Source organism: Taeniopygia guttata, chromosome 2 (genome assembly GCF_048771995.1).
Source record: "Taeniopygia guttata chromosome 2, bTaeGut7.mat, whole genome shotgun sequence".
Lineage (NCBI taxonomy): Eukaryota > Metazoa > Chordata > Aves > Passeriformes > Estrildidae > Taeniopygia > Taeniopygia guttata.
Window position 1 is genome coordinate 72,079,460 of NC_133026.1, and position 22,419 is coordinate 72,101,878.

Genomic DNA, 22,419 nt, shown 5'->3' on the forward strand with positions numbered 1-22,419 from the left:
TGGCTCCTAAGGGCTCATGGTTATTTAAGAACTGGGAAGATCCATCATTTTGATTTAAAGACCAATAGTTTTACTTTCTCCTTGTCTTGCCCTTAAATCTTAAGAGAATGAGAAGACATCACAGCTCTGATGGGGATCATAGAATAGTTTGGTTTGGAAGGGACCTTAAAAGGTCACATAGTCTATTCTCCCTACAATGAGCAGGGACATCTTGAACTAGACCAGGTTGCTCTGAGCTTGGTCCAGCCTGGCCTCAAAAGTTTCCAGGGATGGAGATGTAGTAGGACCTGTGATAAAGGCAAAAATAATCACATAGTGGCCAAGCTTTTCTCCTTGTGCCTGTGCTGGGGACAGGGGAAGAAGAGGGAGCCTTTGCTTAGCGCTGAGATGCAAAAAGCTCCCAGCATGCAGATACTTTCCCTGTTGGGTTGTGTGTATATGTGAAGGACTCGAGTTTTCTGTGTTAGATAGTAACATCGTCTGTGAAGGGTGGGAAGTCTCAATTTTCCTTCTTGGCACTACTGCTTGCGGAATAGGTGACTGTCTTGCAAGTGTGAAAATACACATACACAAACCTGGAGCTGTACCTAAACATTTCTCAGCTCTGCCTAATTTTACTACAGTGAAAATTGCAGTAGAAGACAAGTCGAAGAATAAATACATAGTGGTTTAGTTAAGGTGTCGATTTCTCGGGGTTCTGAGGGTCAGGGTGACCCTGAGAGATCATAAAGAGTCTTTGCTTCCCTAGCCCAACACAGCCAAAGAAGGAGTCTGGAATGTTTCCAATTGCGTTTTCAAGGCTGTTTATTTTTTCTTATCTATAACATTCTCTGACCTGCCAAGCTCCATCCAGAAAGAAAGCAATGGCTATCTGCCCTTGAGCCTCAGGCAGCTCCCACATTACATACTCAAAACTACATGTCTATGTTTACAATTTATTACCAATTCCTATCATCTATGTTAGACAGTGAATCCCTACTTTGAACCAATAGAAAAGTGTCACCATCATACCAAGACATGGACAACAAGACAAAGGAGAAGAAAGCCAGAACATGCCCAAATTCCTCCATCTTGACCCCCTGAATTATATTCTAAAAAACCCACATTTCTAGTTTTCCACCCTGTGTTAATTCAAATATCACACTACTCAAACCCTTGTGGCTTGTAATGCCTTGTATAAACTTGGCAGTTTTCCACAGACTAAAATCAAAGCCACAGGTGTTTTTGACTTCATGCCAGGATTTCCGAGCCCACTTCATGCCAGGGTCTCAAGACAGCCAGGGCAGCCAGAGAGATATCCTGGACTCCGACATGAAGGAAGGGAGAGAATCTCATCATGTAGCTGAAAATTCAGGCTGAAAATACTCCCAATTCTCACTACCTGCAGGAAAGCCTTTATACATTCATTTTTCCTATCCAATCCTACTTTCTGTTGTTATTTCAGAAGTGTTTGGAGCCCAGCGCCTGGCCCAGCCTCCTCTCCCTTCCCTCTCTCAGGAACAGGAGGCAGCAGTACCCAGTCCCACAGGCACCATCACCTACAGCAGGCATACATACCTGTACTGATAGGCTGCAGCTGCATGTTCTGTGCTCTTTCTGCTGACCTGGCTTTGAGAGAGAGAGAGAGAGAGAGAGTTGACCTCTAGCAACTGCTGTAACAAATAGTACAGAGAAGTGAAAATACTGCCTTTTTGTAGGCTGGGTGTGGGTGCTTGTATGTGGAAAAAGGAATATCCTTCTTTTAGGAATTTATTCCTCAGTGTCATACAGTTTATAACCATAAATGGAAAAACCTTTGCTTCTGGTCTGGCCTCCCATGAAGATCAACTAAACCATTCCCAGCAGCTGTTAGGTCATTGTCCCCAAGAACCAGGCCAGCTGTTTCCTGGGCCTCCTCAGAGCCCACATGAATCCTGTTATCTTTCTCCTCCAAGGGAAAGAGTAGATCTGTTGTCATGAATATTTGCATGACAGAATGGGAGTGGACCTCTAGAGTTAATCTGGTCTAATCCCCTGCTCAAGCAGGGAGGGTCACCTGTTCATGTCCATGTCCATGTCAGTATCTGGATGTCTGCAGGGATGGAGAGTCCACAGCCTTTGTTGTCCCCTCACAGTAAAAAGATACGGGTTTTTTTAACTTTTTTTTTTTTTTTTTTTAGGGGAAGTGGAAAGGAAAAAAGTGAACACAAGGAGCACAATTGCTGGCTAAGACAGAGGAGGCATAAAGTAGGTATGGCTTTCACCCCCACGTTTCTCAAGGAGCTGAAACTTTAGGATGCATGATTGCCAGAAGCTTGTTTTTTTTCAAGTCCAGAACCAGACACTACTGGTTAATGAGAGTGTGGATTTTAATAAATATGTGATGAGTTTTTGAGCTACTTGAGAGTTTATTTTGGAACAGGATTTGAGAAGGATGTCAGGCACCTAGAACACAAGATCACTAGAACTGTGGAGAAACAGACATAAACTATAAGCCAAGCTCTCTTTTGTGCAAACTCTATTTCTGGTACAGCAAATTATTCCTTTCACTCCTCTCATTCTTTGTGACTCCCTCTTTTGTCTGGAGAGTGGTAGAAATGCCCCGTGACCTGATCCCAGGGAAGGGTGGGGTTGGCATAAACCCCAACCCCAGAGCACTCAGAACATTTCCTTGGTGAGATGGGGGCTGATTTTGACTCAGATTCTGTCGTGTGCACTGAGCAGAGGGTGGGTTTGATGTGTTTGCATTGCTGACTTCCATGGGCCCTTTTAAACCTCCTGGAGTTCTCATCCCTGCAGGTCTCATGCCCACAGAGCCTGTGCCAACACTCATGAGTCAGAGCTCCCTTGGCAGAGGATGATTAATTCTCTTTTCTTTCCACTCTCCATCCTAACTCTGCTCCCTGAAAAGGAGCCATATCTGGCAGATGTAAGTATGTATGGCACTTCTAAAGATCTCCATCCCAAGATGAAGCTGGGCTGACTTAGTTTAGAGGTGGGTGGGTTTAGAGGCACTTTAAAGGTAGAGCAGATACTAACCTGAAACAACAGAGGTAAAAGTGCATTTTTTTGCCCTATTTGTGGGATGGACAGCTGTGTCCAAGGGTTCCTTCCATGTACTGTCCTCTTCCATTGAGCAGTTTTCCATGAATCAGTGCATCTTGCCAGGAGACTGGGTGTAGATATTCTCAGTTCAGTCAGAGAGAAAAAGAGAAAGGTTTCTGCCAGGCTAAGCCTGGGAAAAAATCCGGGTGGAATGTAAATAATTATTATCTTTCTGTTCATGTTGTTTATAGATATGTTCTACCACCATCTGCTATTCATAGTACACCAGTGGGGTGAAAGGTTTTCACTTTGAGACCAATCATATTTCACCTTAGCAATCCTGGTTATAAAAGAGGAATGCTACTTGTTAATAAAGCTCATTCTTTGCCTTATGAAGATGGAGTCTCTTCATTCCTGTCCCTGCCTCAACAGCAACAATAGGCAAGCAGAATAGGGACAGACCTTCCTCCTGAGGCACCACTGCCATCTTCCTGAGCCAAACTCTCACCAGAGCTAGCAGACAGTAACTGTATTGCAAAACCACATGGGTTTAATAGGCAATGACAGAACACCCATCCTTCTCCAAGTCTATTCTTAGAGCAGGGCAGTTCTCCTCTGTCCCTTCTACACCTGCCAGGGGAAGCCTTGAAAAAGTGAATCTCAGTGACAGGCCTCTACTGACAGTCATAATGAGGGAGAAACCTTGACCATGGACTGTCAGAAGAGCTGACAGTCCCTTCCTTTCCTTCCTTTCCCTTCTCTGCAGGAGGTCAGCATCTCTAAGTCCCCAAAACTGTCTATCAGATTTTGGATGTTGTTGCTCCTTCACAGCAATCAAGCTGTTCTTGCTGAAGCACAGACTAATGTTGCTTTTGATCAATTGTAAGAGGCAAAGCCCATCAGCAACAGAAGCTAGGGACTTCTTATAAAATAAGGGGGGCTGGATTGGACAAAACACAGGTTGAGCCAATATGGTTAAAGCTACGTTCTCTGTTTATTGTCTGTAAGATGGCAGTTTATATACACTTCAACATAGTTTACAAATTGTGAGCACACTATCATTGGTCAGCAAACATTGTTTGTCTTTGCCTTAAAGTGGCCAGAGTTCTGCACTGCAGCTCTACACTAATTCACACCCAGAAAACCTATTAACACCATTATTACCTTAAAGTAATTTCTAACTGTGCAACAACTATTTTCTTACTATGCCAAAGGCTTCCAGGCCCCACCAAGGCTGCTTCTCAGAGGCCTAGCCTGAGGGTAGCTCAATCCTTCACTCTAAATATAAATCATGTCCTGTCTCTCTCAGAAATCTGGTAACAGGCAACAGCCTCTTCCTCCTCCTCTTCAGACCAGGTGATGGTGCTTTTCTGGCAGGGAGCACAGCAAGAAGTCAGAAAAGCTTATCTTTTCAGATGTACCACTATGGATATGTATGACCCTTTCAGGACATAAGTAATAAACATGTCACTTAGTTCCAATACAAATGGTGCTTGGTGCTCTGTTTTAATTAAGTGGATGAGTTTGGTCCTCAGAGAGCTCAACATGTCCTTGGGTAAATAAATATTTTAATAATTCAGCTTTTTCTCTCGTAATCTTATAGCTGCAACCCACAGAAAAGCTTTATTTTCCTTGACACTGAATACCAAATAAAGAACACTCCATCTGATTCCTCTGCTTTTTGCTTTCTGTCCTTGGATCCAAGCTCTCAGCCCACCTGTCAGACCAAGGCAGAGCTCCACCATAGGACCTATATGCACAGCAGCCCTGTGCTGAGTCCACAGGACACAGCCATCAGCTGCACCCTCCTTGGGTCTCCTCCCTCCAGGGCTTCCTGTGGAATCTGTGTCACCTCTGAGCCTGCCTCAGAAGAGCAGCTGTGCATCTTCCAGCACCCATCTGCTTCACTGACCATCACCCTTCCCTTGCTGGTGGAAAAGGCTTTCAGCTTGCTGGCACAAAGCCCATCTTCCTCTGCAGCTGGCTCCTCCTGCCAGCAACCCAAGACACTTTTCAGTGCTATTGGGTTTTGGCACTTTAAATCTCTTTTTTTTCTTAACGTCCCTAAGACAGCTAAGGAGCTGAAAACAGGTGGGCTGTGGGATAGGAAAGAGAGAAATTCAAAAGTCTGAAAGTTGTGCATTACCAGAAGAACTTATCTCTCACTACAGAGGTTATGCTTGGTGTGCATCCATCTGAACATACCCATCAGGCAAGGAAAGATGAACAAAGGCTGGACACTGTTTCCTTACATGAGAGGGTCCTCAGTCTATAAGGGGAAAGAAGTGGGCAAACCAGAGTTTTATTAGATTAGAAATTCTCCTCTACAGAATGTGCCCAGGGCTGTATTAGCCCAACACCTACTCCTCTCCTTGAACCGCAGCCCATGCACAGGCCACGGAGCAGGGCCCCTGCTTTGCTCCGTAACAGGAGGGTGCCCTAGGTGCAGACTGGGGCACAGCAGGGGTTAATTTCGGCTGTGGCTTTACGTAACTTTGAATTGCCTGCATTTGACATCTGTGAGGCAGAGGCACTAGCAACCGCAGTGGAAGTGCTGAAGAAGAAGTCTGTGAGTAATTCCTGCTTGATCCCCAGCTTATATCGTTTGCCTCATTACGGGACTGCCCGCAGCCTTCAGCTGCTCTCTGCTTCCCCAGCGTTAATAGATGTCGCCTGCCTCCGTGCCACGTCCCTGTCCCAGCTGAGCTGTGCGCGGCCTCCCCCGCCCGAGCGCTCTGGGGCGGGGATGCAGCAGCTGCTGCCCGAAGAGTGCGGCGTCCAAAAAGCAGCCCTGGTCACGGTGCTTTGCTGTGCTGCAGCACAGGCTGGGACTCGAGTGGCAGCGCAGAAACAGCTGCTGCTTTCAGAGAGCAAATAACAAAAATGCTGCCCGCGCTGCAGAGGAACAGATTGCAACTCCGCTGCAGCTCAGCCCCCCTGGAGCAGCCCGGAGCAGGACATTCCGGGCCCCTCACCACAGTGCAATCATTGAGATGCTGGAGTGTGTCAAGGACAGCGAAGCTGGGGAAGGGTCTGGAGCACAAGTCCAGTGAGGAGTGGCTGAGGCAGCTGGGGGTGTTTAGTCTGGAGAAAAGGAGGTTCAGGGCAGACTTTATCACTCCACAACTGCCTGAAAGGAGGGTCTGGCCAGGTGGGGGACGGTTTCTTTTCCTAAGTAGCAAGGGATAGGACAAGAGGAATGCACTTCAAGTTTTACCAGAGGAGGTTTACTTAGATCTTAGGAAAGAATTCTTTACTGAGAGGATGATCATTGGAACAGGTTGTCCAGAGAGAAGTGTTCAAAAGGTATGTGGATGTGGCACCAGGAAATATGGTTCAGTGGTGGATTTGGCAATGCTGGGTTAACAGGTTCAATGAGCTAAGAGGTCTTTTCCAACCTAAACTATTCTATAATTCCATAAGACAGCCCCTGTGTGCAGGTCTCTGCCTGGGTTTGGGTGAAGCAGGTTCTCACAGTCAGCAGGAGCTCCATGCCCCAGCAGCCTCATCTGGAATCCAGGTCATGGTATTAGGGGCACAAAATGTGTTGCTTTTCTTAGATCCCCCCATTGCTTGTTGTCTTTGTGCTGCAAAGGGTTGTGGGACACCATGGAGCTCCCAGGCAGGCAGCTCCTACCTGGTGGAAACTGCTGTGTCTCCCTTGATGAAACCCTGGAGCCCTCCAAGGAGATCACAAAGGCTGAGGAGGTGTTCTCTGGCATATCTGGAAGCTATTATGGACCACCTTTCAGGTCAGAAGTAAGAATTTAACACTAATTTCAGGATGCTCGTCCAGGTCATTGTGGAAGTAGTTGGAAACCTAGAGAGCACAAAGGAAAAACTGCCTTCATTGTGCAGGGTTTCCTAACATGGCACTGAAGGTTCACTGCTTGTAGCTCTCATGTTATGATGTTCACTTGGCTTTCTTGGGAGATGTTTAGCTAATAATTATCCTCTAATACCTTTGTAGATATTGCTGCAGCACTCTTATGACACACTTCTGCTACTGGCTGCTACCAACTCTCCGCTTAAAACAGTGGAGTCTGTGAACAGGAATTTCAATTTGCACTTTAGGAAAATGTGAATATTCTTCTCTACTCCTTCAGGTTGTGAAGCAAACTTTGAAATGCTGTCCTGGCTGCACTGTGAAAGAGCTCAAAAGCTCAGCCATGAGTATATCTGGTGATTTTTAAGCTGAGCTCAGAGCTTCATGGGGGTTTACATGCAATTTTTTAATGTGAGGGGCTATGAATAATAATAGTAGTCTTGAAGCAACAAGGTGTAATGAGGTAAACAATATGAGATTTTCCCACTGAGTTGAAATGAGACTCCTTCAAATCTCTTGTGAAATTTTGACACAGCTCAAAGAAACATTTTCTGAGGAGCACGTGGGCTGCAATATTGGGAACAGATTCTTCCAGTGTTAGCAAGGATACTGCCTCAGAAATTACATGCAAGTATTTTCAGAGTTGAATATCTTATAAATATATTCTTTATGTTCTGATGTGTGATATTGGGCATGGGAGGGTGCATCTGTTTTACAGCAGAGAGGATCTGAATGATGCAGTTTGAAGAGAGGAGCTACAGCTCAAAGATGAAATCTTGCTATGAAGTATCTTACAAAACAAGAAAGCTAGACCAAAATTCAGAATATTTGGGGTGAGAGGGACGCAAATCATGCCACACACCAATGACTTCAATGCAGTGACATGAATATAAGTCCCCCACAAAACTCATGAGAATCCTTTATTTCAGACAATTTTTGCCCCCATGAAGACTACCTGAGATGCAGGCACTGAGTGAAAATCATCTAGGGCTATCAGTAGAATTTCCACTTGCTATTCCCTTCCCATTATCCTGGTATTTTGGGCCAAAAGTTTTAAAATATTTCTAATGTGCCATCTTGAAACTATCAACGTGCAGTTCTTCCTCAGTGCTTTCAAGAGGCCCAATGAAATGGTTGAACAGGCTGGTTGCCTGTGTGCACACAGACTGACTGATTAGAACAAGACTACATTCTTGTTTGCATCTGCTCCTCCTCTGTCTTTTCCTGCTTTAAGCTAGAAGCCCAGTGTGGCCACCCATGTTAAAAATTGTGTGAGGTGCTGCTCCTGCATAAGGGCAAACCCCAGTACCAATGCAGGCTGGGGGATGACGAGATGGAGAGCAGCAATGTGCACTTGCAGTCTAGAAAATAAATCCTGTCCTGGGCTGCATCAAAAGCAGTGAGGGCAGCAGGGCAAGGAACGGGATTCTGCCCTTCTGCTCTGCTCTGATGAGAGCCCACCTGGAGCGATGCCTCCAGCTCTGAGGTCCTCAGTACCTGTTGGACCAAGTCCAGAGGAGGGCCACAAATATGGAGTATGTCTTCTATGAAGACTCAGAGTCTGATTGTTCAGCCTGGAGAAGGGAAGGCTTCCGGGAGACCTCATTGCAGCTTCTCAGTTCTTAAAGGGGGCTTATGAAAAAGGTGAGAACAGACTTTTTAGCGCTGCCTGCTGGGATAGAACAAAGGGAGTGTTTGTAAACTAAAAGGGGGTAAATTCAGACTAGATATAAAGAAGAAATTTCTTATGAAGAGAGAGGTGAAACATTGGAACGGGTTGCCCAGAGAAGCTATGGATGTTGCATCCTGGGGGACATTCAAGGCCAGGCTGAGCAGGGCTCTGAGAAACCTAGTGTAGTTGAAGATGTCTGTGCTTAATGCAGGGAGGGTACCAGACTAGATGGGCTTTCAAGGTCCCTTCCAACTCAGACAATTCTATCATTCTATGAAAAACATTAAGGCCCTGAAGCTGAGCTTCTGCACCAAATTGATTTGAAGAATAAATTCTGAAAATATAAAAATAGGCTTTTAGCAGCCTGCCTGACAGAGGCAGAGACATTGTGTGGGCAAACTGTTCCAGAACACGACTGTGCAATGGTTATTAAGAGCTGTACTTCCATAATAACAGTGCTGGGAGCTTTTCTTAGTAAAGAACGATAAGCAAGTTTCAGCTTCTTCCTTGCTGAGACCTGGAGGCAGCACTGTGCTTGGTTAGCTCTGGTGCATTATCCTGTAATAGCTAAGCATATACTTTGAGCGAAGGTTGAATATAATAGAGTATTTTCTCTCCCCCCCCCCCCCCCCCACACACACCACTTTACTTCCAGAATAATATCTTCCATTGCTGGTTATTGTAATCACCAACTGATCTCCCCAACAACTTCTCTAACCATCATTTCTAGCTTCTGGGCATTAAGCAAAGATTGCTGCTGCATAATTGGATTAATTTAGAGACTGAACAACATAATTGATTTGAATTTTATTTTGTTTTCTCTACCCACTTTTTTCACAAAGAATCACAATGCCTGTGAGCCTGGGCATGGACTTGAGTCTTCTACAGGAAAAGCCTTCATGAGTGGGAGCCCCTCCTTGCTAAGTGCATTCCCTCACCCATGTTCCATGCATCCCGACACAGGGGAGGAGTTCCTGCTGAGCTTCATGCTCCCTCCTTCTGCCAGGTGCTAGAGGAGTCATGAACTGACTCACTTCTCGCTTTGTGCTGCAGGAAGGGTTTTGTTCGCTGGCACAGGGTCTGTCACTGCTGTGACATGTGGGGACCAGCCTGCCCAGCTGTCCCCACATGGACCCTGCTTCAGGGGTGCTCTATGGCATACTTGGTTCTAACATCACTTGGGGCCTTTCCAGGCATTTAGCTGTGTTGCTGCTGTACCCAGCACAGCAAACCTTGTGTCCTGCCATGGTTTCTGACTGGGTTTTGATTCTGTGTCTCACAGATGTGGGTGTGGAGTGAGGAATGCCCTGTGGACGCTGCAGCAGGGCCTGTGAGTGCCTGGTCAGGTCCCTGAAGCAGCGTGCACTCACCAGGGATCCCCAAAACATGATTCATGGTTCACTGCAAAGCTTTCTTTTTCTTTGCTAAACATCTTCTCTTGGTTTTCACCACACATCTTCATTAGAGATGCTTGTCACACTGCTTGTTAGAGAATGAAAAGGTTTTCAATTATAAATTGGAATTATGAAAATCTCAACTGAGTAGCATGACTGCAGACCATCCTCATGAGCATCTCTGAGCTCCCTTTGCCATTTCAGCTCCTCTCAGCTGACTGCAGAGGTTGGAGAGGTGCTCAGTGTGTGCCCTTCCTGCTATGGGAAGGGGTTTCTCTGGGATATTTGGGCAGTGGTTATTTGGAAGATGAAGCTGCCCGGGATCCTAGCATGAGTCCTTCAGGCTTGTCACAACTTTTGCATTCCCAACAAGCCCAAGGCTGCCATCCTACTAATTTCAGCAGACCCAGGATGTCCTTGCTCCATGCTGGGAGAGCACCTGACTCCCATATTGATGTGTGGCAGCACATCCCATCATGCTGTCTCAGAGTAGAAAACAAAAAGGGATACAACTGTGTTACTTCTTCCCACTCCCGCACCCAGAAACAACAGAACTAAAAGGAGGTCCTTGTCCTTCCTATTGTTTTGGTGAAAGGGAGTGGTGCTGCCCAACATACAATTCAGTCCTCTGAAAGCCACCAGATTTTGTGCCTGCAGCAACCTGGTATCCTATTTCCAAATAAATCAGAGATAGAAGAAATGGAAACAAGTCAAATCCCATTGCCCAGTGATGCAGGACGCTCCCTTGGAAAATCAGCTGCTCCTCAGCTATCAGCATCTGCTGCAGGCATCAGCCCTTGGGGTGCACGCCCCGTGCTTGCATTGCTGTCTGCAAGTGCCACAAGGCAAAAAACCACATGTCCTCCTGCTTTTCCATACAAAACTGCATATGTGCATCTGCAGGTGGAATTCATGTCCTTTAGTACAAAAAGGCCATGATCACTGTAGCAATGTTCATACAACATACTTGCTATAAGTCACACAATAGATTTCCCCACTTCTCCTGCTTGTTATAGCCTTGTAATAAAGTTCTTGATGATTTAGTTGAGTTAGAGGAGTATAGTAGAGCCCACACCAACAGCATTAGCCTTTTCTTTAGAATAATGTTTTGCTGGAGTAACATCTAGCAAACTGATGCCCAAGAAGATTTTCTTTCCAGTACTTGAGCAATAGTTCTCAGGGGTCAGCTTTGCCAGCTTTCACAAACCTTGTTGCTTGTACTCCTCAGATCCAAGATTGTCACACTTGAATCTTTTGTGCTTTTAGCTCTCAGGCTTTTGTAGGAGACACACCTTTAATTGTTTTGCTTCCAGCTTTCCATGTTCTCCCTGGTAGCACAAAGCCAAGAAGAGAAAACAGGACTGCAGAAGTGATGCTCTTGGGCACGCACAGTGCCCCACAAAAACTCCTCTTCCAATTGCCTGGAAACCTTTATCTCTTGCCCATATTCACCTGTTCCTCCTCTTCTGTGTCAGTTAGTCATGCTCCCCTCCTTACATGCACACTTATTCCATGCAGATGTTAAAATTGTTCAGGCTGTAACGCACTGGAAGATTTCCCTCCTCCACAAACATCTAAACTTATCCCCAACTACCCAGCTAATCTGTCTGTAAGATCCAAATGTCCCCAGCATTTGGGGGTGTTTGGGTTTGGGATTCTGATTCAGGCTTATCTAGAGAAAACTTTGAAAGGTCATCGCATTTTAATTCATCCAGCAGATGAAGCTTGAAGGCACTAGATTCTACTGTTAAGAATGTGCAGACTGAAACCAGTATCTACTTGCAAACCTGGTGGGACTAATCTGGGTGGTGGTCTGACAGCGTTTTATGTAAGTATTGTTTTACTTTTAATGTTCTCTTTACTTCTCATCACTTCTTTAAATCCCACCAAAGACAGCTTTTCTCATAAGATAATGCTTTAGCATATTCACTCAATGATATTGACTTCCCAGTGGCAGCAGGGGAATAAACCAGGAGATTAAACTGTCCGATCAATTTCCCTCCTGCCTGTGTTATGTGTGTTATTTCCCACCATGCACATTCAACATTACACTCTGTGACCATTAACGCAGTGGGTGCTGTTAGACAATGAAATGTTAGACAGCAGCATGCTAATAAAAGGTTTAATGAATAACATGATATCCTTACCAGAAGAGTTGGTCTGGGGAAACAGGGACTACAGAAGAGTTGGTCTGGGGAAACAGGGACTGTGTGCTGAGGCATCTTGTATATGAAATTGAGAGGTCTGTGCTAATCAGGGCTGGTGTGGAAACATCGACCTGGAGAGAAAACTGAGTTTGAGGAAAATATCCTCCAGATTAGAGAGGTGGACAGAGCAGACATTACCTCCCAGCCACTCACTTTTTGATGCTGTGTGGCTTAACATCTCAGCAGGACATTAATGCCAAGAAATTTAACAAGATTTTTCTGCACTGCCAGGTTGCCAAGTGTTACTCCTTGCTCCCCAAATCTGCCATTCAAATCTTACCTGTTTTGTGAAACCTGACACAAAACTGCACTTCTTTTCAAGGAGAGGTTTCAGCTTTGCAGCTGCCCTGTTAGGGCTTCTCACTCCCAGGTGACACTCTTTGTCACCAATGCTCTTGTACTTGCCAGGCTAGAGAACTCCCATGGACATCTTCTGGCCAGCCTGGAATTGGCAAAGCTGGAGTTGTGAAACAAGCGGCACCATTCTTCTGCCACAGACTCATTGCATGTCCAGGAAAGACTTGAACCAAGGAAGGGAAAGACTGACTTCTAATGGTATGGGAAGTAATTCATGCCCAAAAGAGCCTTACAGGGAGTGAGAAGCAATTTTCCAGCCAAGAACAGGGCAGGGGCATAGGGATGCCACCAACCAGGGTCTGCGCATACAAGTGGCTCCCTACTGCCTTGTGACATCCCTCTGGTGAGAAGTGAAAGTCAGAGGAAGGGCAGGGGGACACCAGTCACTTCCAGCTGGGCAGCTGAAGCTGCTCACTCCTGCCTGTCCTCTCTTGCACATTTTTTCTTAGGTTTTCAATGGGCCAAGTGGAGTGTCCTTCATTATGGCTCCTGCAAGATCACTGTGCAAGTTAATGGTGTACTGTTAGGAAAGGGGCTGTTGACATATAGTCTGACCTCCTCTTTACCTAGTTTCACCCATTCATTTATGTTTGCTTTGGATTAGCTGGTCAAATCTCTTTATCAACATTATTTATAGATTTTATGCATTTCAAGACTGCTGCTTTGTTCCTAGGCTGCCCTAGTGTCTTAATCTAACTCATCATCTAAAATGTTTTGAAGTCTTTTCATTCTTTCTAATAAATCGAATTTTGGACCTTGATGAATCCATTTGCTGTGCTAATCCGAATTCTCTCTCTTTCATCAGATCTTCATCTCATAAAGAAGTGAAGAGGCTATTCCAGGAGTGCCTGTGAAAAGATTTCATCTATATATTCCAGTCTCATTATATATATCTCTGGCTATTTTACCTTGTTATCCTGCATTGAAAGTAGAGCCCCCTAAGATTCTTTCCATGTTGTTTTTTTGCAGGTTTATTTGATAGCACGTCTTAGATTTTTCTATCCCCTTGTGAATTAGAATAGCTTTTCATTTTGTTTGCATTTTAATCCATAAATAGTATCTCATTTTCTCACTTTCTCCCTGTATTTTTTATCTGAGTTCCATCCTATTTTTTCATGTCTTCTTTTTATTAGTAATTTTCCTCAATTTAATATATATGCGACTTCAATTAATATATTCTTTATTCTCCACTGTAGATAATTAGTAAAAGCATAAAAGAACAGATGCATGTTACTTAACAAATGTCTCTGCTAGTGTCCCTGCCAACATATAAGTGGTTATTTCCACCAGTTGTTTCTAATATTTAAATTTATTTACTAAAGATGTGTGACCATCTCTTAAACCTAGTAAATGATATTGAGATGAAGATTCAGTGGGCATTCTCATAAAAATGTTCTACAAATAAGTCCAAATATAACAGTAGGAGGAGGTCATATGAGATGACCATCGCAGTCTCTTTTGTCTGACTAATCTGTATTACATGTGTTGTTTTCCCAGAGCTGTTTGTTTTGTAATGTTGCTTCTACCTATCAATCTTGACAAAAAGGGGTACTCAGAAAGGCATGGCATTTTTATGCTTTTCATTATTGACTATTTTATTTTAAAGTTAAATTTTGTGGCTCTGAAAGGACATTGCCTTTCAAAGGAAAAATAGATGGTCTTCCTTCTGTGACAAAACTACACCAAAATACGGGAAATAAAAATTACTTTTCCTAGTTTCAGAAGTTCCACAAAGCCTTTCCATTACTATCTGTGTTTACAGTTGTCATGGTTTAGGATTTTAGTGCTCCCAGGGAAACCATGCTCTACTTGGGCCCCTCGCTCACTTCCCATTCTCCCTCCAACCCTCCCCTGTATCAACTGGAGTGGAGAACTGGAGACACAAAAGGCAAAGATCATGACTTGAGATGAGAACAACTTACTGGAAACAGCAATGAGAGAAGCAAATGAACAGTAACAGCAACAATATTAATAACAAAAGTGTACAAGTGAGAGACAGAGTGATTCAAATGCAAAATGCTCACCACAGAATCCAACTCAACGGCTCCATGCTTCCCCCATACAGAAAATGAGGTGAGGTGGTACAGAATAATATCCAGGTCCTAGTCAAGCCCTCTCCTGGCTACTGCAGAAATCAAATCTGTCCTGCCCAGAACCAGGACAGCAGGGAAATTCATCCAAATTCTATTCCATCTGCTATGGAAATCGCCTCCATGCAAGGTAAAATACTGGGTTTTATAGCATAAATCAGGGTTGTTTTTTGAAATGTGAATAAGTTCTTCCAATAACTTTTCGAAAAGTTATTGAATCCCTCTAGTTTTCCTTTTTATAAATCGTATGTACAAGAAAAAAAAAATTGGAATGCACTGTAAGCATATTGTCCCAGAATTGGAAAAAAAAGGGTCATTTTTCTGTTTCAAGAGGAACAAATTATCCCTGTGTCTCCATAAATCTTTATATAAGCTACAAACTGGTGGGCAAGCCGCTACTCATATTGCTTTAGCATATCTCCTCCTGTGGCACTCTTGGCTTACAATATCCCAGACTTTATCAGAAATAGTCCCAAGTCTTTCAAAGAACTGCACGCTTGTACAGAGAGCACCTGTTCCTCTCTTGGTGTTCCTGGCTAGAGCAGGAAATCTGAAAATCCTGAACTATTTTTACTGATCTTTAGCCTTCTAGAAAGACTTTGACCTTGCCAAATTTCTGAAGTTTACATCGGTGATATGGTTTCTTAGCCCATATTACCAGAGACCAATTGGGTTTCATTGATTCTCACCAATCAGTGGGAAAAGTAGGATACTTTCAGATCCCTAGGACACACCTCCCATCCTGATACCAAAGAACTTCTGCAAAATCTCTAAGCATTTGCAAAACAATTCCTTATCAATATTTCTTTTCATAATGGGGAGGTGTGGTGGGGAAGAGGTGCTCCTGTTCAATTAGAAACAGACTAAAACAGCCCATACATTTCACATTACTATTATTTGCTTTTTTAAGAGATTATACCTGCATTTTGTGGAAGCAGTGCACAGATATGACACCTTTCCTTTGCCTCTTATTCTTTATTACGGAGGATTTTTCTACACAGCTATTCAGCATCACAGCCATTCTCCATTCATCATTAATTTCATATCCTTTGTAACTTGTAAATTGAATTGAAGAGTTGCTCAGAAAAACACTGTAAAAAAGATTATTCAAAGTACATAAAGGAATACTCAGCTAAGTATTTCCTGTCTGTACAGACAGTCGTGCTGAGGGCAGTTTTGTAGGGCCTAAAAGAACATTAATATTCCCAAATGTTTGTTTTTGCAAAATCAAACTCACAGGAAAAAACCACAGTGTCAGAAATGCTTCGAATTAATGTAAAATAAACAATGAGACCAAAATAAATGTTACTGTGGCACATGACTGTCAGTACACAACTTAAGTGGTCCGTAGGTAGCAAGGGGCTGTGGGAGCCTCTGTACATTTGTTCTAGACTTTAATTACACAGACCAAGTGGATCAGTCTGACAAAAAATAAAAAACAATTGTTCTCACTCAATTCAGTGAGTATTTCCCACTGAAGAGATATTACTAAGTGATGGTGCATAATTTTGCTAGGGCACCTTGACCTTTTTGCTTGTTTCTCCCTGGTAATAAGCAAAGCCAATTAATCCCACATGTTGAGCTGATGAGTAATGCTTCCTTGTAGAAACAGTGGTGTCACATGCCGGTACATACATCAACATTAATCTCTATTAATCACAGAGAGAACAATGACAGTTTACTGAATTTTGTCGTTCAGACTGCTGAAACCCCTAGACTGCTAGTCTGAACATTGTTCAGGAAACAGAACTGCACTGTAAGTTGAAGAAGTAGATGGAAAACCTGCCACACTGCACACAGACCTGCCTAAACCTGTGCTGAGCTTCAGTTCCAGCTCCCCACAGCATAGTGACTGATTTGATTGGAAACCTGTATCCTTCTTCCTCTGAGGTGCCATCTCACCTGTCTACAGGCTGTCTTATACATGCAAGTGCACTCCTTGGCACACATTTTTTTTAATGCTCATATGCTTTCCTTTTTGAAAATAGTAAAATATTTAAGCTAGAAGAAAGAAAAGAAATGAAAACACATTCCCTAAAATGTGTTCCAGGAGCTGGCCTGCTCCTCTTCCACACTGGCAGACATTTCTTTTCTTACCTCTTCTGTGGCAAGCTCCTTTCAGATGCGAAATCCCCTTCTGGGTGCAGGGTGCAACCACTGGCTAGTGCTCACCTGGACGGCTCTGTCAGACAGAGGTGACTGCCAGGGGCTACAAATACCAAGCCAGAAACACATGCAGAACCTCAGCTTGCTCTTTAAAACACAGAACGCGGGAAAGTACTCTACTAACCTGGAGTCAGGGAAAGGAGAGTGATGGTCACAAAAAGAGGGACATTTTAAATGCAGTTGATAACTTTTCATTGCACTGTGTCCCTCTACACACAGAAATGGATGGTAAGTCTCTCATTCTCCCAAGGGATGTTGTAAGCTGCTCAAGGCATGCTGCTGCTTCCCAGAACTCCTGCATTAACTCTGTAAGACCAGCAGCAAGCAGCTTTGGAAGTGAACAGTCAATTTGCTGTATCAGTTGTCCTGGCAATCAGGTAATTGCAACGCTGAAAACTGAGCCAGGGGATGCAGAAGGGTTTTTGGAACAGGCTTTCAGCAGGTTTCTGACTCCTGTTGTGGAACGTCTTTAACATTCACAAAAAAGCAGAGAGCTAATTGTGAAAAACTGCTCTCAAAGGCCCCGTCTCCTGTTTGCTGTTTCATGTCATTTTGGTGAATTCTTTTTTAAAGGCATTTTTTTTCTGTTTTCTTGAAGCACTATTCTAGCTTTGTACTTATGCCAACAGCTTTTGGGCTTTGTCTGCACTGAGTCTGGAAATCTTTCATTCCTCTCTCTGCAAGCCAACCAGTTCAAACAGTGCTTGTAGAGAAGTGCTAATGTGCTTTCCCAGGCCTCTTCAGACATGGTTTAAAAGCTGGTACTTAAAAGCATAACACAGAGAAATGCATTTGCAAAAGGGTACATTTTTCTTCCACTTGGAGCAGAACTATCTAATTTTCTCTGAGAAACTGAGCCAGAAGTCATTTGACTTTGTGCATATTAGCTGAGTTATAATTTAATTGAGGATGTATTTTATCTTTGGGGGCTTTTTAACTCTTTTTTTTTTTTCACTGCTTCAAGTTCTATGATGGCTCTCCTTCAGACTTTACCAGGCTCACCTCACGTCTCCTCCACCTGTGGATCAGTAATGTGAGTAATGTATGATGCATACTGAAACTGGAAGTGGTTTAGGTTCCACGAGGAAGATGGTGCCTTTCAGTTTTGAAATAAAACTTTATCCTAGTTTTTCATTTTCAGTTCAAGATTTTCTGTAATATTCAGCTCTTAGGATATTTCATTCTTTCTTCTGAATAATTCTCTCAGAAAATACATTTTTCTGTCTGTAACTGTACATTCCTGTTTAATTAATACCCTATTATTCAATCTTCCACAGAAAAGTGCAATTCTATGGTCAGGTTTTCAACTTCCATAGATTAAGTAATCCGTTCTTCCTTTCTTCACTGAAGGCTCAGTACTTACTAAATTCCTTTCTTGCTTCTGCACCTTTGAATATACCAACACTACTTTTTCTTGGGCTGAAGCTGTTCTCTTGCACTCTCCCAGCCACAGCTAGCCCTACCTCTCTCCAGCTCCTTGATACACTGTGCTGAGGGGTCAAGCCAAGTGGCCACTTAGTGGCATTTATTTTTCTGACCTTTATTATTTTCTTACCTGCCTTTAGCCTATGGAGATAGACCACTGATTCATATTCAGCCAGTTGAGTCAATGTTTTGGTGACTTGCTATTGTCTCATTATGGCATATCCAATAGACTTAATACAGCTTAGCCTGTACTGGAGCTTGAGGCAGTGCCTGTTAGATGAAAATTGTCCTGTGATGCTACAAGCAAAGAAGTTATTATGAAGAAAATAAGACACCTATATGTTTAGGTGTCTAAATCCCAACATGGAATCTATCAGCTTGGATCTTGATCTCAACCCTTACTGAAACTCTTCTGGCAAGGAGCAGGCCTGAAGATCCCTTCAAGGGTCTGTGCTGAAATGTTAAGCTGCAAATGTTGCTGTAACACTCCCTGAGACTAGTTTTCTTCAGGTTCTGGAGTATGTTGAGCCTGGAATAGAATAGGTTGAACTTCCATATTAAACACTTCATAACACAAAGTAGAAGAGTTTGGAGAAAATGCCATCTGTACAGCCTAGCCTGAGAAGTGATGGACAAGTGTCTGCCTGCAGCTCCTGTTTCTGTAAACTTGTTAATCAGAGCTGCATGGCTGCAAGAATTTCCCAGGATGACCTCTTTAAGCATGTGCTTCCACTGTCCCTTTTAAGGTGGCTACATGCCATGTATGTGAGCAGATATTGCTTATTTGGGAGCTAATGATCCATAAGTGGTATGTAAGAATGAGCTACTACAAAATACTTGCAGATAGAAATAATTTTCCCTGCTGTAATAAACTTAATGTGTTTGTGTCACAAATAGTGCAGTACTAGGGAGAGTGCCCTAAGTGCGAGCTTTAAATACAGGTATCTTTTGTTTGATAAGGGATAGGGAGGATGTTATTCCCAAATAAAAAAATTTAATTTGTTTGGTTTAGTCAGCAATTTACTGAGTTAATTTACTTCCCGTATATTAACATATTCACACTCCAGACCAATTGCTTCATCATTATAAATTGAACTAAGTAATAGGATGGAAAAAAGGATTTGGATGAATGTTGCTTTATATGTGCAGAACATACAAGAATCTTGACCTTTACTGTGCTGCATTTTTTTAATTCCTGTCCCCTCTGAAAGCTTTTTTTTCTCCACTGACAAGCTAGTTGCTAGATGCTGTAGCAGCACAAGGTCAGGTCTGCCCAGCAATGGGGCTCTGGTACACGATGTATATGATAGATTCAACAAGGTGGTATCTCCTAGGGCTTTGGGTCAGTGAAAAGATAAACAGCTGATGGACTGACAGTGGCATGAATTCCCAGTCAGATGGCTTGGACTCTCTCCCTCAGCTGTGGGAGATCTTTTTTCCTCTCACAATTATGTCCTAGGCAGAATGGCACAATGAGAAACACACAGAAAATTGGTATCATTCCTAGATGTAAGCTGAGAAAAACCTGTTGGCATCAATGGGGTTATAAAGAGCACAGCATTTATCTTAAAAATAGAAAACTAAACAAGGAATAGTATCTTTGGTAATATCATAAATGCTGGGGGGAAACGTCAACATATTTCTCTTATGCAGAAATTTTCATTAAGTTTTTGAAATAAGCCTAGGGAAGATGGGTAGGAGGAAAAATTGTAACTCTGCAGGACAACTGTGTTAGGGCTGTCACCTGATGGCTAACTGAAAACCAGCTATTGTAGCTACTTCAGCCCTTTCCAGGAATAAAGTCTGAACTTCATATTATCACAGTAAATTCCTGAGCCACTCCAACTCCCCTGCAGCTGAAGGACTTTGTGTGGCATTTGAAGAGCAAAGGATGTCTTTTTTTCTGTGCTGCACTGGGGTAGCTCTTTCTCATACCAAGATTTAACTGCCTTGTTTTCCCAGTATCTCAGCTTCAAAGTCAGTGGGCACCAAGAGATGGAAATGTAACTGTTTGTTATTAAATATAAAAAGAAATAAAAATAAAAGAAATAAATATAAAAAGAAAAAGAAGTAGATGTAGCTAATTGATCTACAGCCTTCTTGCTTACAGTTTAGAACCCCCTTGGAGAATAAGATAAGGGGATCTGAGTAGTACTGCTTTGAGAAAATAAAGAATGCACACAATGAGTAGTCAGAGAAATTACAAATGTTTGGAGGATGGATGTAGAAAGAAAAACATTGTCCTTGCCTCACTTGCACCAACTTCCCTAGCAACACAGGAAAAGTTTCCAGCACCTTAGATGTCTTTTTGTTCTGCACTGGAACAAGATTAATAGTCTCTCAAAATCACCAGGAACAGGATGCCAACCCAATGGCACCTACCACCTACCAGCAAGGACTGATTCTCTCTGCGGCTCTGACCTGAGTGCTCTAACCATCCAGTTTCATGTGTAACATGGCAGCGAAGTTTGCTTAAACTTCCCAGTCAGAATCTTTGTAAACCAGGACATCCTTTTCTGGACTTTCTTACAGGTAGAGAGCCTGTCAAATTATTGTACTATTCATGCTCAATTTTCATGAGCTTTGGGCAGTCTATCGGGTGTTTAATCAATTTTAATTTATCATTGGGCTTTGAAAGGATGTTTTGCAATGTGAGCTGTAAACAACCAATGGCACTATCAGGCTAAAATAGTGAAATAGGATTTAACAGCAAATTATGAAATTTATGCATCTGCTGAGTCACTTCAAGAGGCATTAATTAAAATAAAAAGTGCAAAGGTTGTTGCTGACATTTAATCTGTCACCTTGGTTTCAATGAAGACAAGACAGCTGAGGACAGGAAAGAAGACCTGCTACAGGTGACGGTCTTCAGCCATACAAATTCCTTCCATCCATGCTGTTCCCAGAGCTGTCTCAGCTGGAACTCACTTGAATGTTTCATGCATGCTCTTGGGCTCTAAATAAACTGCCACTTCTCCATTAAAACAAAAATGCTCAAAAATACCAATAGGAAAAGGATTGCTGGGTTCTGTTTAACAAAACTGCGTGTCCAAAGTATCTGAAAGAGGGCAGTGGAAATTTTTTCCCTAGAGAGATTCATCTCGTGAAAGCCCCAGCATGAACCATCATTAGATCTGCCCTGTGTGAATGCAGGCAGGTTATAGCATGGATAAGTAAGTCAATTTTGCACTCACAAGCACTTTCATCTCTGTCATGACCATTCTATGACAAAAAGCATTTTGCCAAGAAGCAGCCTTATCTTCTGGCTTCAGTAATTAATTGGTTGAGGAGGGGCAGCCTGTCAGCTCCCAAGCAGCACATCACCTTCTTTTTCCTGAGCTATTTTCCTCATATTGGCTGCACTTTAGAAAATGAGTTGAAGGCACCCAAGGAGGCTGCTGCTCCTTGAAAATCTGCCTCCCCTCCCCTCCTTGCTGGTCCGCCCTTCAGGCCTGAAACTGTTTCCCCGGTGTAGAAGTGAGAAGGTTCCTTCATCTCAATGAAGGAGAAGGAGCAGAAGGCAAACAGCTCTTTTGTGACAGCTCCTGTTGATACATGATACCCCACCGGTGCTTCTGAAGGATCACCTCACTGAATTCTGAAAATAATTTTGTTTTGGTTAGGTTTCTTTGTTGCCAAAAATACCACTGACAACTCTGGGCAGTCATTTAGTGGTAATTCAATCATTCAACTTTCCTGACAATTTTTTGTTTGTTTGGTCAGTAACTCCATTGCTATTAAGGAGTAAATGTGATAAGCAGTGTAGATAAGACACCGGTCTTATTCTTACCAAGACTAAACAATGTGAGAAAAACCCCAGTTATCACACAAATCTGCTTAAATAATTCTGCAGGTTCCATAGCTGAAATTACTCATGTTCTTCACTGCAGTCTTTGTTCAGCTTTGTGCTATAACTCAGCCAGTGGCATTTAAAAAAAAAAAAAAGAATAATTTAGAAATAATTCAATTTTACAACTGATGTAACATGTACCAGAGTTCCCTTTACATCCTTAACAGCATCATTTGTTTTTAAAGGTACACTGCTAATGTGAGCTATGATGGAATTAATGGGGTAACCACATTCCCTCCCTCCCTTCCCTCTAAACCACCCTCCTCTGGATGCCAGCATCTGCACTGTGATCTGTAAATTCTAACTCTCATTTTTTAAAAAAATCCACAACAGACAAAGTTCATGGGTGACACTGACCATATTGCTTCCCTAACCTCCTCTTTCCATCAGCCACTCCCACCTCTCTCA

The 22,419-nt window shown here is 43.0% G+C and overlaps 1 long non-coding RNA gene across 2 annotated transcripts in view; it reads right to left on the minus strand.

Moving 5' to 3' along the window:
* Positions 1 to 22,419, minus strand: part of LOC115493791 (uncharacterized) — a 32,126-nt gene that overhangs the window by 2,061 nt on the left and 7,646 nt on the right. Inside the window, exons 2-4 of one of the 2 annotated variants that reach the window (XR_012053957.1) lie at positions 12,404 to 12,565; positions 12,064 to 12,194; positions 1,558 to 1,608 (exon numbers count right to left, since the gene is read on the minus strand). This is a non-coding gene — a long non-coding RNA (uncharacterized lncRNA). Of the gene's footprint in view, positions 1 to 1,557; positions 1,609 to 12,063; positions 12,195 to 12,403; positions 13,935 to 22,419 lie in introns of those variants that run through there. The other variant, XR_004367035.3, reaches the window with a different exon arrangement.